Consider the following 13670-nt stretch of genomic DNA (forward strand, 5'->3'; position numbering starts at 1 on the left):
TGCAGTCTTGAAAGACCCCTGTCAATAAATCAGTTATAACTTTAGCTAGGTAACTTTGATTGCCAAGATTTTGGTTAAAATCAAAGCCTACAATATCTTCTTTGAGATGAGCACTTCAATATTATAATAGATTCAAAATAAGAAATCCCACAAACCAATCTGTGAACTTGAATTGTCCAGTCGTCATACACCTTCTTTTGACCTGTAAGTGCCCTATTTTCAATTATTTGACCTCAATAATTGCTCTTCCAAGATACCAAACCATGTGCATAGCTAAGTAGGACATATGTGCAACATGTACCACCTATATTTCACCTCCAATAATGAAGGATATACCTAAAATAACATGTGTAAACCTTTTGTATCATGTAAAGTGCCCTATTTAAATGATCTTTAAGATGGTTGAACCTTCATGGAAACTTGAATCTTCATTCCTCCCGCGATAGTTGTGTGAGGGAATAAACAATAGGATGAGCTCCTTACATGGGCTCCAAATCACTGGGAGGTGGGGATCTTCAATAGTGAGGGAGAGTCGCCTCTATTTGTCTCACTATCTCTCCCAACATCCACCTTTTTCCAAGGTGGGTATTCTCAACATAGCAATAGTATACTACTCTAATCAATCAAGAATTGAAAATGTGATTAGAATTGGAAAATAACAATGAAATGAGACAAGGATTGGGTATTGAGAGTTCCTCTTACATTAGTGACTCACTATCCATTACAATATTTACTCTCTTTTATCAATTTTCAATCAAGGGTAAACTAATCACAGTTAGGGAGTAGCTTTTAAAAATTTTGCAAAGATAGATTCACTTCTATTGATGATTGCATTTTGCTTGAGTTAATTTCAAGCAAAAGGCAATGCCACAATGCCAATGAAAGGCCTCTAAATGTGTGATTCAATAAAGAGAGCGATTCTAATAATGACTGGGTTGAAATTTGATGAAATTTTTCCATTCTTGAATCTCTCAAGAAATTAGATAACCTTAGCGAGAGAATAAATGAGAGAGATTAAGAACTGACACAAAATGCCTCTTTCAATAGCTTAAAGAAAACTTGAATGCTTCCAAGGCTTGAAGATGCTCCTTGATGACCAATGTTGCTTAAACAATCTTCAATCCTCTATCCTTGAAGGCTTTGGACTGATCTTGTAGCATCAGAGGGAATTGACAAAGAATACCTCTTTCAATAGCTTGAAGAATACTTGAATGCTTCCAAGGCTTGAAGATGCTTTCCAATGACCAATGTTGCTTAAACAACCTTGAATCCTCACTTCTTGAAGGCTTTGGACAGAACTTGAAGCATTGGAGGCATGAGATTGAAGCTTTGAAACCATTTGTCCCAAATCTTGAATCCACAAAAGCTCTCTTGGTAAATCTTGCTCACTATCTTTGATTTCTTCCAAGAATCTTCAAAATGATGAGTCCTCAAGCTAAAATGATGAAGAATTTTCAAGAAATCAAGGAGAAATTAAAGCTTGCAACAACCAAGCTTTCATGGATGCCCTTAAATTGGATTGTTATGGTTTGGGAGGAGTTGAAAAAAGAGGAAAATGTCACCAATGCTCATGATTTCTTGGAGAAATAGCTTGCAAAGCTCAGAATAAGCACCATACACAATATCAAAACCATCTAAAGAAGAAATCAAGGTTGAATTAGCCCAAAAATTGCATTGCAAATTTTTATAAACTTGTTGAGGATGAAGATTGGAAGTTCAATCTAGTGTTAGATGTTTAGAACAACCCATGATTTGTAAAAGAGAAGAGACCTCTGCTAGAAAATCCATGAAAGTTGTAGGAAAGCTTGAAGAAAGGGGAAAAAGAACCCTTAATTTCAAAAGTAGTCATGATTACTGCTTCTCTAACCTCGAATAGCCATTTTTCTCCAAAATGCCTTTCAAAATGATTGGAAATTGATCCACAACCTACCATTTTAGCCATGGCATTGCCAAGCTTGTCTAAGAATCTTGTCAAAGCTCTCAAAATAGTCTTTTCTTTATATAGATGAACTTGCAAGTACTTGCTATGTGTCTCATGTACCTCCTGTGTTGGATTTTATGAGTTAAAATAGAGAAAATGCATATGGAAAATGAAGAAATCAAATGGATCAAGAGACTAAGATCTAATATCACTTGTAAAGAAGGAGATAGAGAGGAGAAAGAAAGTCTAATCAAACAAAGAATTATTGGAAATAGAGAGAGAAAGACATGAAGAGAGAGAAAAGAGAGGAAGCCATTGATGTTGAGCAAGAAACTTGGAGATGAAGAGGATTTGTATTACTTACATGAATTAATGAAAAATTAATCCTCTTACTTATACTCATGCCAGTGTGGCTAAAGCATTTTCTCTCACTAAAAGTAATGGTCATCCCCATCACAGCATATGAGAAGTTGAAATAGGGAAAATATTGAGAAATTCAAGAGAGGTTGCAAATATAGAGAAGGTATGACGAAGACAAAACACCTCATCAAGAATTCTTATGGCACTCAGTTTGAGAGCTAACCACAATTATTGGAACATGATCTAGGTTGTTTGAAGTGTCAAGAGGATAAGTATGATAGTACAAGGGGAGTGATAACTATCTCAATGACATGACAAGTTCGAAATAAATAATGATGGACTTTTGTTTAGCACTATCCCTTATGAAGACCCATAGGTAACTAGGAAAATAACTCACAAGCATTGAGGTAGAAGCAGCTATGATAAGATATGGCTCCCCCCAATTAAAGCCATTTTTGTAGCCATAGGTGCACATGAAGCCACAACATTTACTCTTGACATCCCTTTCTAATTAGAAGATCCAAGACCACCTCAAGTATGAACATCCTTAAAAGACACATAAACAAAGAAAGTCTAGGAGAACAAGAGAGCAAAAGATAGGAAAAGAGATCAAGGAAAGAAAATACTAAATTCTCCTTAGAAGAAATTGATAATAATGAAGAGGGGGAAAAGGCCAAAATAAAAAAGAGACTCTTGAAAAAATAGGAGAAAGCCATGACTTGCATGGCAATAAAAGAAGGTAAGAAGAAAATGTGGCAAAAAGAAGTTGCATGCCTCAATGAGCAAGAAGATTTTATCATGGCCATGTGACTATCAAATCAAGAAGACATGCATATAAGGGATGAAGTCATATCACAAAAAGTTGAAGCACAAGTGGCTCAATGGGAAAAAAGATTTAGTAAGAATAAGGAGAAGATTACTAAAGAATCTAGTGAAGTGCAATAGCTTATGGTAGCCTTACCGAGCATGCAAACTCAATTGCTTGAAATGAGAAATAAAGCTAGTAATTGAAGTCACTATCACCTCATAGTGCAACAAGACTTGTTGAGTTAGCTATTGACTCAGAGGAATGAGCCAACAAAGTGGTGCTTGTAACAGTTAAAGGCTTAAACATACTAGAGCATATGTGTGAAGAGCTTAAAAAAGACAAAGAACAAGTGGTCAAAGAAAGGTAAGAATTGCAACTCAAGTTGCAACAAAGACAAGAATTGCAACTCAAGCTAGATGAAGCAAGAGATGCATATCAAGAGATTTTGGAATAATCTTCCTTATAACACCATAACTTGCAACCCTAATTAGAATATAAAAGCAAGAAGATAAATTAAATAAGAAGTCAAGTCCGAGGCATGAAGGCTATTCAAAGAGAGGAAAGTTGCCAAGCTCAAGCATAGCTCTAGATGGCCTTTACAAGTCTTCAAGCTATGATCGAAACAAATATAACAAAGAGCAATAGCTAGGGTGGAAGAAGGAGCTAATCAAGTGAATGTAAAAATTCTTTAGAGAATGGTTTGTGGACTTGACCAACTCTTGCATCGTCAAAACAAATTCAAGGAACATGTAATGTGCAGGCATGCAATCTCCTTGCAATAAGAGTTATATTAAAAAATCCATCATGATTGCCTCCATGACCAAGACAAATATAATAGAGGATCTACTCAACTCAACCTTGCCATTATAGCACTAGAGAAGCTAAACTTTGGGACTGAGTTCAAGATTATATAATATAAGCCTACCAAAGAAAGATTATTAGATCACCTTTGTCACTCATGTTATAGTGACAAAGATTTCAAAGAAATGGTATTTTGGTCACTAGCGTGCTCAAAGCATAGTGATACCCATTTATTACCAATAAAGTGGTAAATTTTAGAGCCACTTGTGGTCATGATGTCCACATTAGAGTACATGGAGCCAAAGGATTTTGATGTGCCCCTAGAAGGGGAAGAAGGAGAACCAAAAGGCTCACAACAAGATGGAAGTGGGTCTTGGCAAAAATGGGAGAGGTATGAAAAGATGATCAGGTCCTACAAGCACGAATGTAGAACATCAATGATCTCCCACTAGAATTTCCAATCCCAAAAGACCAAGAGGGAGATCTTGAAAAAATGATGCACCAATACCAAGGCAAGCAAAGGGCAAAAGTCACAATAACATTTGATATCAAAGTCTATGAAGAGCCAATTTTTAGCCACACTCTATCCTTGAGAACAATGCAATAACTCATCAAAACATGGGAGACATTGCAAGAAAATAGTTCGATCAAAAAGACAAGGAAGCCTTCCATGAAGCATGCAAGCTTTAAGGAAGTAGAAGAAAGTGTCTCACTTTTCAAGCCCAAGGAAGCATGTATTAGGAAACTGGAATGGTGATGCACTATCCTTAAAGTTGATGAGCATGCTTGGTCCAGCTTTGCCTTTTCTTACTCACCACCTAGCTCCCACCTAGTAAACGTGTTGACATACTTTACTATGCATACCCCAAGGGACATGGCTCCAAAATTCAACCTTTCTATTCCAATGTGCAAACTACAAAATCCTCAAGTTACATGAGTTTATAAAAGAATATTCACTAAGAAAAGTTGTTTATGAAGAAAACTAGAGCCTCTCCTTGAGATATAAAAGTTTTTTTTCAAAAGAGAGAGAGAGCTCTATATCTTCTTAATATACTTAAGGGCTACCTAGCCCTTTCCCCTATGACACAATCTCAAGGCACATCAAGGGCAAAACCTTGAGTTCACTTTGTTGACTAGTGACCTTGACACTAACATTGGATAACTAAACTTACACGAACTGGGTCCTCAAGTGTGAGACAACACTTTGTATTAGGGGAGTTTTGAGGTCTTGAAAATGCCTTTTAGGATGTGGAGAGAGAGTGCTCTAGACCAATAAGAGCAAATCCTCCGTAACGGAACTTCTATTTTAAAAAAATTAAAAACTCATTTCACAAAAACATATAAATATAATAATATTACGAATTTGTATTTTTATTATCTATTTTTAGTCTCTTATATTCGTGATTATGATATCTTTTGTATTAATGGCATAGAGTCTCGGCTACTTTTATTTAATGATGTATCTAGATTAATGATAATGACTGATGTAATCGAAATTCAAATTAGTGGAATAGCAACCAGTGGAGTCTGTTATTGATGTTATTGATGTTATACATGGTTCAATTGGAGAACAAATGTATAGAGGCAAAAAGAAGACAGAGCTTGCAGAGAATGGAATATTCTTTTATGACCATTCTTATGTTATTCCTATGCAGTGTTGCCAATGGGGATCAATAAACCTCCTTCCTTTGCCAGATTTTTCAAGCTTTGAGTGGCCTTTGCCAAGTCCAGCTACTAGTGAGGGTTATAGATGTAAGATATTTTCTGAGATCCAGAAAGTACTAAAATCTAATATCTCAAGTAGGCTAAGCAAAGTTACTTTGTTTATGCCTATTAATATATTTATTGATTTCTTCTCTAATATGGAGATAAGAATAACAAAAACCATGCTTTCAATTAAGAGACTAACATATGATCATATCATACAATTTGTTGATGAAGGATGGGATACAAGGACAGAAGGAAAAATTATATGTAAGATAGATCAAGACTCTATACCTTGTAAATATATGATTGCTACTCAAAATTTTATCCTTAGCTTTTACTATAGTTGATGGCATTTTGTTGGTAGTAGTCTAGTTGCTTTAGACCAGAATCTTAATGATTTCAGCAAAGATCCTATAGTGGATCTTGATATTTGGTTCAACGAGGATATTATTGCAATCTTAAATATCAGAAAATCATGTACGCTATATCAAGTGAGGATGGATTTACAAAATGAAGACATTGAACTACCATGCTCCTTTATATTCCAACTTGACAAGAAACGAGTAAGTTTTCACATCATATTATATCTACTTAGATGTATATCAAGATCTCACTTCCTAACTAACAAACATTTGTAATTTATTTTTTACAGATATCGAAAAGGAGAGAAAATAATATACACTGCAAGGACATTCAAGAAAAGATATCTTTACTATCAATATAAAATATATGTACAAATTTTGTAGCAGATGTCTATCTGCCATCTCTATGAGATATGCAAGGGCTGAAGGGAAAATTTCTATATATGAAGACTTACAAGGCGATATGGCAAAGCTATTTCTTTTTTTGAGAACTATCATTTCTAGGAGTCCTTTTGCCTTTCTTTGATGTCTTGGGTATAGAAGGTGTGGGTAAAGGTGTTGAAGTTGTGGCTTCACCTTTCGTGGTTATAGGCACCGCATCTCCTTCATGGTGCAAATCCCCACCAATCTCTGTTGTTGGTTGTATACAATTGACCATTATATACTTCAAGAGCTTTGCTCTAACATACCAAACATGCTTAGATGCATAGAAATCCTTCGAAAACTGTCACACATTTATAGAAAAAAAAAGTTTTAGTTCATTATTGTTCTTACAATAGACTATATTTTTATCATCAATGGACTATTTGCAATGAATATCTATCTTAAAGTTTAGCATCTTTCATATTACCTTTACATGTTTATCATCATTAAGATAAACAAAGTTAACCATTCTTCTAGCATTTGCAATCACCCTCCAGCCCACAAGAATGGCTATCATCCTGATGAGGACACTGCAACCACCAACACAAAGTAAAACTATAAAGAGGACGGATGGTAGTTCATAGAACAAACTTATGTTTCAATTATTTTAATCAATAACTTACCGCAACTTGTCTATATTGCATTGTTGCAAGCAAATCAGACGGGAGGGGGCCTTTTCTCTAGCTCTTCAATTAATATTTTTACACCTCTATATATAAAATATATTGAAATTTAGAGTACTTACAAAAAAAAAAGAATTGAAATATCAAGGAGCCCTTGGATAATATAACTTACAATTTAGCATTTCCATGGCTTCATTTCATAGAGTTGATTAAAAAACACTGCTTATCCACACAGTCTATTGCAATCAAGCTCCAATGAGAACTGAAAGCAATCATATCTCAACAAATTAGTAGGATAAAATCTCAAAAACTCTAATAGAATATTGAATCGCTTACTTTTCATTATATGGAATTATAAGGAGCTCCAAAGTATCGAAGTCAATCAGATTGAACCACTACTCAACAAAACTTGTATCAAGCTCGTTCCTCATAAAGAATGAGATAGATGGATCAAGAACCTCAATTTTTTGTTGCATATCCAAAGGAAACTCATGTATTACACACCTAGAAAATGCATACAAATAGTGAATATAAACAAGAAAAATCTTATTGTTTAAAAAATATCAAAAAGTAGAAGTAATTATGGGTGGATATACCTTAGGCTAGCAAGAATAATACTGTCATTTATTTATCTTCTTTTATCCTTAAGAATCTGAACACATGCAGCATTAAAGGAGATAATCTCAGTTATTTTGCCTAAGTCACTAGGTAAGAAACAAAACGCATTAAATCCTTTTGGATTAGCTGCTTCAAGAAGGGTGGCCAACTCATTTTCAAAGGACTCTAGTTGCTCTGCTTCCCTTTCTTTAGCCCTTTACCTCCTATACTCTCTCCATTTATCTGCATGTTCCTCTTTAGCTTTCTCCTCTTTTTCATGTTGCCTTGTATCCCTCTCATGGGTGACATCCTCAACCTTGGGACTAGAATCATCTTTCTTTCTCCTAGCTGGGGGCACATTAAGGATATTAAATGTCTTCTCATCAATGAGGGGAATTGGCTCAAGGACCTTTGAAAATCTATATCTTAGCCTCCTAAGAATTACCATGTCCTTGTCCATGAGTGTGAGCCTATGAGCATGAGCAGCACAAATATAGGCATCTTGAAAAAACTCAACTAAAAAAATCCTCTGTGGCTTCTTGTATACAATTAAGGGCTGTTCTTGTCCATTTGAAACTATCCAAACTACACTTGTCACAAATCTCCCTGACAAGCCTTTGAAAATATAACTTTAAAATTGCATTGTCAAGAGCCTTTATTGCCTTCCTAATCTCCCTTAGGCACCTAACATTTTGAGAAAACTTTCTCTTTGGCTTTGACTTTCTAGAGAGCTTCTGAGGCTTTGAAGATTGATGAATCTTTGATGTTAAACCCCTAGGATCAATCTTCTCCTTCCTTACTGTTGCTTTAGTCCTAGCCATCTGCCAAAAAAAGACATGTTACTTCTTGTCCACTGTGTCTAGTGAAACGCGAGTTTCAAATAAGAGACCTTCTTGCAGCATGTTGTTTTCACGTTTCACCAGACAACACATAAATAGCAAAAGAATCAACAAAACGAAGAAAAACAAAACATTAATCTAAGGAATGCTATTACAATTACCTAAAATATCCACAACATTAAGGAAAAAGTTCGAAGGATTGCCTAAAATCTCCACAACATTAAGGAATGCTCACACTAGGGAAAAAGTTTATAGTGCTCATAAGCTTATAATAATATAAAACATTAAGGAAAAGTATAAAAAAATGCATTGAATGGACGCCTGGGCATTGAGGAGGACGGATGCAAAAAACCATACCTTCTTTGGCTCTTTGCTGGGAAAAATCCGTTTAGCTCTGGTGAAACGCGAATACGTTCTTCACAACCACAGCATGACCACGAAAATGTGCTCGAAGACCCTACTGCGTGACCACGAAAATGTGTTCCGTGACCATAAAAATATGAAACGAATTTGGCCGTTGTTTCCCTTTATTGGGGGATTTTTTTAAAATCAATGGTACATGCATTAGTTGGCGAAGTGTTAAGTAAAACACGTGCGACGTATTCTCGAAAAAAGGGAGTGCGCATGTCTTCTGAGAAATTTGATACGGTGTGTTAAGTGAGACACGTGCGCACGTATTCTGAGGTATTTCTTGCGTGTAAAAATATTGGAAATTTTGTCCAAATTTGCGGTCACGTTTATTTTTCCATCATTACGCAAACTTTTTCGTTGGAACTATCAACCCACGTTTGACAATCAATATAAAAGCTTTTCGAAGTCATCCTCTCCGATATTGTCTTTCTTTCTCCCGAAATTTTGTTTCGACTTCCCTTCAAGGTCCTTGCTTCCTGTTTGAAGAGCAGTTCAACAACTTCTGATAGGTAACAAAATTTTGTTATAACAAGTATTTGAACAAAATCTCGTTGATTAGTATAGAAAGAATTTTTAATAACACTTGAAAAATTACAGATGTCATGTGCTTTGTGTCTTTTAAAAGGAGCATGGCACTTCCAGAAAGGATTTTATCATAAATTTCTATGTTTTCATAAAATTATTTCATAGTTTATGTTTCTCTTCTTGTTCTGCATCTTTTGACCAGTGAAACGTGAAATAGTGTCTCTAGTTAGTGGTATTTCGCTAACTATCACGTTTCACCGGTGAAATCTTCAAATAACTTTCGTTTTCAAGTAGTGTCCGGTGAAACGCAATTTCTTCACCGGCTTTTTCCTTGGACATCTTGTTTTCATATTTCACCGGTCACTTAAAAAATTTTCTCCTTTTTTATTTTTTGTCTTGAAAAATGCAATTTTGGAGCCTCTTTCCATGGTTCCATCTTGTTTTATTGGACATTGTTACCATTCTGCTTTGTTTTTAGGGATAAATCTTTTGTTGGTCAAGATGACAAAGAGAAAGCTATCTCTGGAAGGAATGGATTAGGAGGAGCTAATGGAGACTTCTGATAATAAGCTCTTTGATTTCTTACACACAACTGGAAATTCTTCCAAGTTTAGCTATATCAGGGAAATTTTCAATGTTCCTTTTGATTTAAAGGAGTTATTGGAGAATCTTGAAGATAAACTTAAGGAGTACATATATTTTTATGAGACAGACATGTGCAAGGTTTAGAAGTCAATGGATTTGTTCATTATAGTGATGTCATGGGAGCCACCAGTACATCCAAGTCAACTTTACTAGGCAGGTTCAACCTCATTGATGAGGAATTCAGGAAGAGAGAAACATGTTTCCCTTTCCACAGGTATCAACACCAATGTTTTCTGATCCACAAGGACGTTGGATTTATTGTGTATCTTCAGTACATGGAAAATTCTTCTCCAGATATAGACCAACCGGGAAAGCTAGAGGATATTGCGAGTATGGATAAGGAGGTTGAAGAGAAGGAGGAGATGTTCCAAGAAGATATTGAGAATCAACTTGTCCAAGGTTTTGATGTAGGTTTGTTCAAGAGTGACAATATCACAATGGTGGAAGAAAAGGAGATCGAGCCAAGTGCACAAGTTGATGAAGAAGGTCCTCTTGCATGTGTTCCAAAATTTTCCACTTATCTTATCAACAAGAAGAGATATGTGTTGCTAAATGATATTCAACATCTTTTTGATCTTAGAGAAGATTATTGCTTAGCAATCCTTGCAAGTTGGGGCAAAAATGACATGAATTTTATAGGTTATGAACAAGAACCACTAGCAAGTCTTGATGTTGATGGAGAGAATTTCCAAGACAGCTCTATAGCCTTACATACATGTATTAATCAAATCGTAGAATACAAAAAGGGGGGGCTACCTACAAAAGAAGAGTTCTTGCAGGTCTAGAAGAAACTTCATATTGATGATGTAGGGTATGAAGAGAGATTGAAGTCTCCATCATATGAAAAACCCAAGAGTTCAATAAATCTTTATGATGATAGTCTTCTCGAAAAAGACGAACACCCTAAGGTATGAAATATAATTCGAAGTTACCCATTGAATTTATGTTAGACTTTATTATGCATTATAGATAAATATCTTATATCTTATACTATTGTGGTTTGTTGTGTAGATTGAGATTGAAGATCTGGACAACTTTCTTGGAAGGGCCAAGGGCTCTAGGCCAATGAAGCTTGGGAAAAATCAAAGCCTTGGCCATTATATTGGAAACTTAAACAATCAAGCAATTGTAATATATCATAGTAGATTGTCAAGCTCTCCAAGTCTACCAATGATGGCTTTGAGAGCTATCTCAAAGGTAATTGGATCTCAAGTTTTCAACAAAGGTTTGGACAAGATCATTTTAGTGGAGAAGGAAGAAGCCATAAGAGTTTTTGGCTTCATGCCTGGATACAGTGGATCTAGAGCTGGATATTTTGGAGTTCTTGGCTCCTATTTGCTCTCTTATGTAGGAGATAGTAAGAATTTGAAGCTTCTTCCAGGCTATCGAAAACAGGAGTTTTTGAAATACATAGGTCTTATTGAGTGGGATGAAACAAAAGATTCCTCTAGAGGCCCTATCGAGCTACCTGAAACCAATGACTCCTCTGAAGGCCCTGTTGAGGTGCTTGAAACTAAGGACTCCTCTGGAGGCCCTGTCGAGGTGCCTGAAACTACGAATTCTTCTGCAACACAATCAGACTAGAAGATGTAAAAGATCAAGGGTTTCTTGAAACCCATCTTTTCCCAACACTTTGTTTGGTTTGTAACCATTCTGTAAATCTTTGCCTTGTGTTGCTTAAGAATTTAAATATCTATCTTTTCTTCTTTGGGTAACAATTTGTATAGTCCTTGCTAAAGATGATGTATTGCTTGATGTGGTTGTATCTTTAAGCTTTAATTTATGCCAGATTTGTCGATAGAACCATTAAAAGACCTCTAATAAACTATTGGCTTTGTGTCTTCCACCTCCATATCTTGTGTGTCTGAAATATTTTGTTCTTGCTTGATAATGTGATTTTTCCATACCTTGGGTTGACTAGATAGATAGAGATCCATATTGTTTAATAAAGTATGGAGCATGGTTGTATAGAATATGCTGCATAGTCAAAAAATAAAGAAAGTTATTAAAAAACATTATATGAGTTCGGCAATGAAAAAACAAACATATACAAACTTCTTACCATATAGTGAGTAAAGTGTTGATCACCCCAAGCTTCTGTCATCGCCTTTTTGAAAAGGTTCAATTGGTTTTTAAAGTCTTTGAGATCATCATGATTCCATTCAGTCTTATCACAATAAAAAAACACTTTGTCTAGTGTTTCCCAAACTTTAGCTTTTCTATTCCGAGCTTGTCCATTATCAGTGTGATCCTTAACTGCATTATGTAGGAATTTCCACTGATTAAATTTAATAGTTGAGCCACCATTTCTCGAGTTTATCTTGCCAAGTCTCCCATGAAAGCCTAGAAACCTTCTAGCCTTCACTCCACTAATAGATGGTTTTTTTGGGACACAATTACCATTCTTAGACTTCTGAAGATCTTGTTCAATAACAACATTGCCACCATGCAAACCAATTGCAGAGATAACTTTTTCAACCTTTGTTATAGCATCTATTCTAGTTGATAATGGCTTCAGCTTCCATGCAAATCCTATATACAGATGAACAAGCTTTTCAATTATCCTGCAAAGTGCATGAAGTGTACAAATATGGGCATTCGCTAAAGGAATGTCCAAGACTAGTTTAATCTGTGGATCCTTATTGTGCCTAGAGGGAGCTCTATTCCAATTGCTTGAGTTTAACTCTGCAGCTGGTGACATGCAGTATAAGCAAGGAGATCTCGAGTTGGCTCCCTTTGATACATTATACATACATTTGAGTGTCTTTAGCTCACCAGCTATGTGACAAATAGCTTTTCTCCTGCTTGTTGCCTTTGAATAACATTAGTTATTGATGTTTGATGAAAAACCCAATATAATATATCAAAATTCTCAGTATCTACCTCAAATGCTCCTAGCCACCAGATGTTATATTCAAATTGAACACTAAATGATGTTGAGTGATTGCAATGACGTGACGAAAGTGCTCTATTCATCAAGGTGATAGAGATTCTCTCCAATTTTTTACATTTCAGAATCTCACTTTCATCAATTTTAATCACAAATCTAGCCACTCCCTGTGCCTCTGCTACTGACAAGTCATAAATTTGATCATTAAGCATTGTAGGGTGGGCAAGTTAAGGAAAATATTGTTAAATTCATTGAATGTAACCTCCTTTTTCTTGCCCTTGAAGATAGCCTTGATATGAAAAGGCTCACCTAGAATCCCCATCACTTTGTTATTAACTCTCTGTCTCATAGTTCTAACCACAAATGGCTTCGGAAGTATGCAATTGTGTACATGTCCTTACTTCATATTTGATTGTAAAAGCTGGAAAAGTTGCATATAAGCATCTCGACTTATACCAATACGTGTCTTCTATACTAACTCAGAATCCAAAGAATGATCCTTTATAAATGACTCCAAGCATTGTTTCTTTGCCTTTTTAAATTTATTCTTCTCCAAAATATCCTTTGAAACTACTGAAGGAAGAAGATGATAATAAAATTGAGCTGCTTTTAAAGAATCTCTTTCACTTGCATTTGGTTGTAGAAAAGATCTAAGCAAAATTAACATCACAAATCAATGCAAGTAATTTAAATAAAGCCATATTTAAGATTTTTCAAGTGAAAAAAAATATACATTGCTGCTTGGATTCTTTTACCAC

This window comes from Lygodium microphyllum, chromosome 21 (assembly GCF_053477565.2).
Source record: "Lygodium microphyllum isolate KBCC chromosome 21, Lygodium_microphyllum_v1.1.10, whole genome shotgun sequence".
NCBI classification, from domain to species: domain Eukaryota; kingdom Viridiplantae; phylum Streptophyta; class Polypodiopsida; order Schizaeales; family Lygodiaceae; genus Lygodium; species Lygodium microphyllum.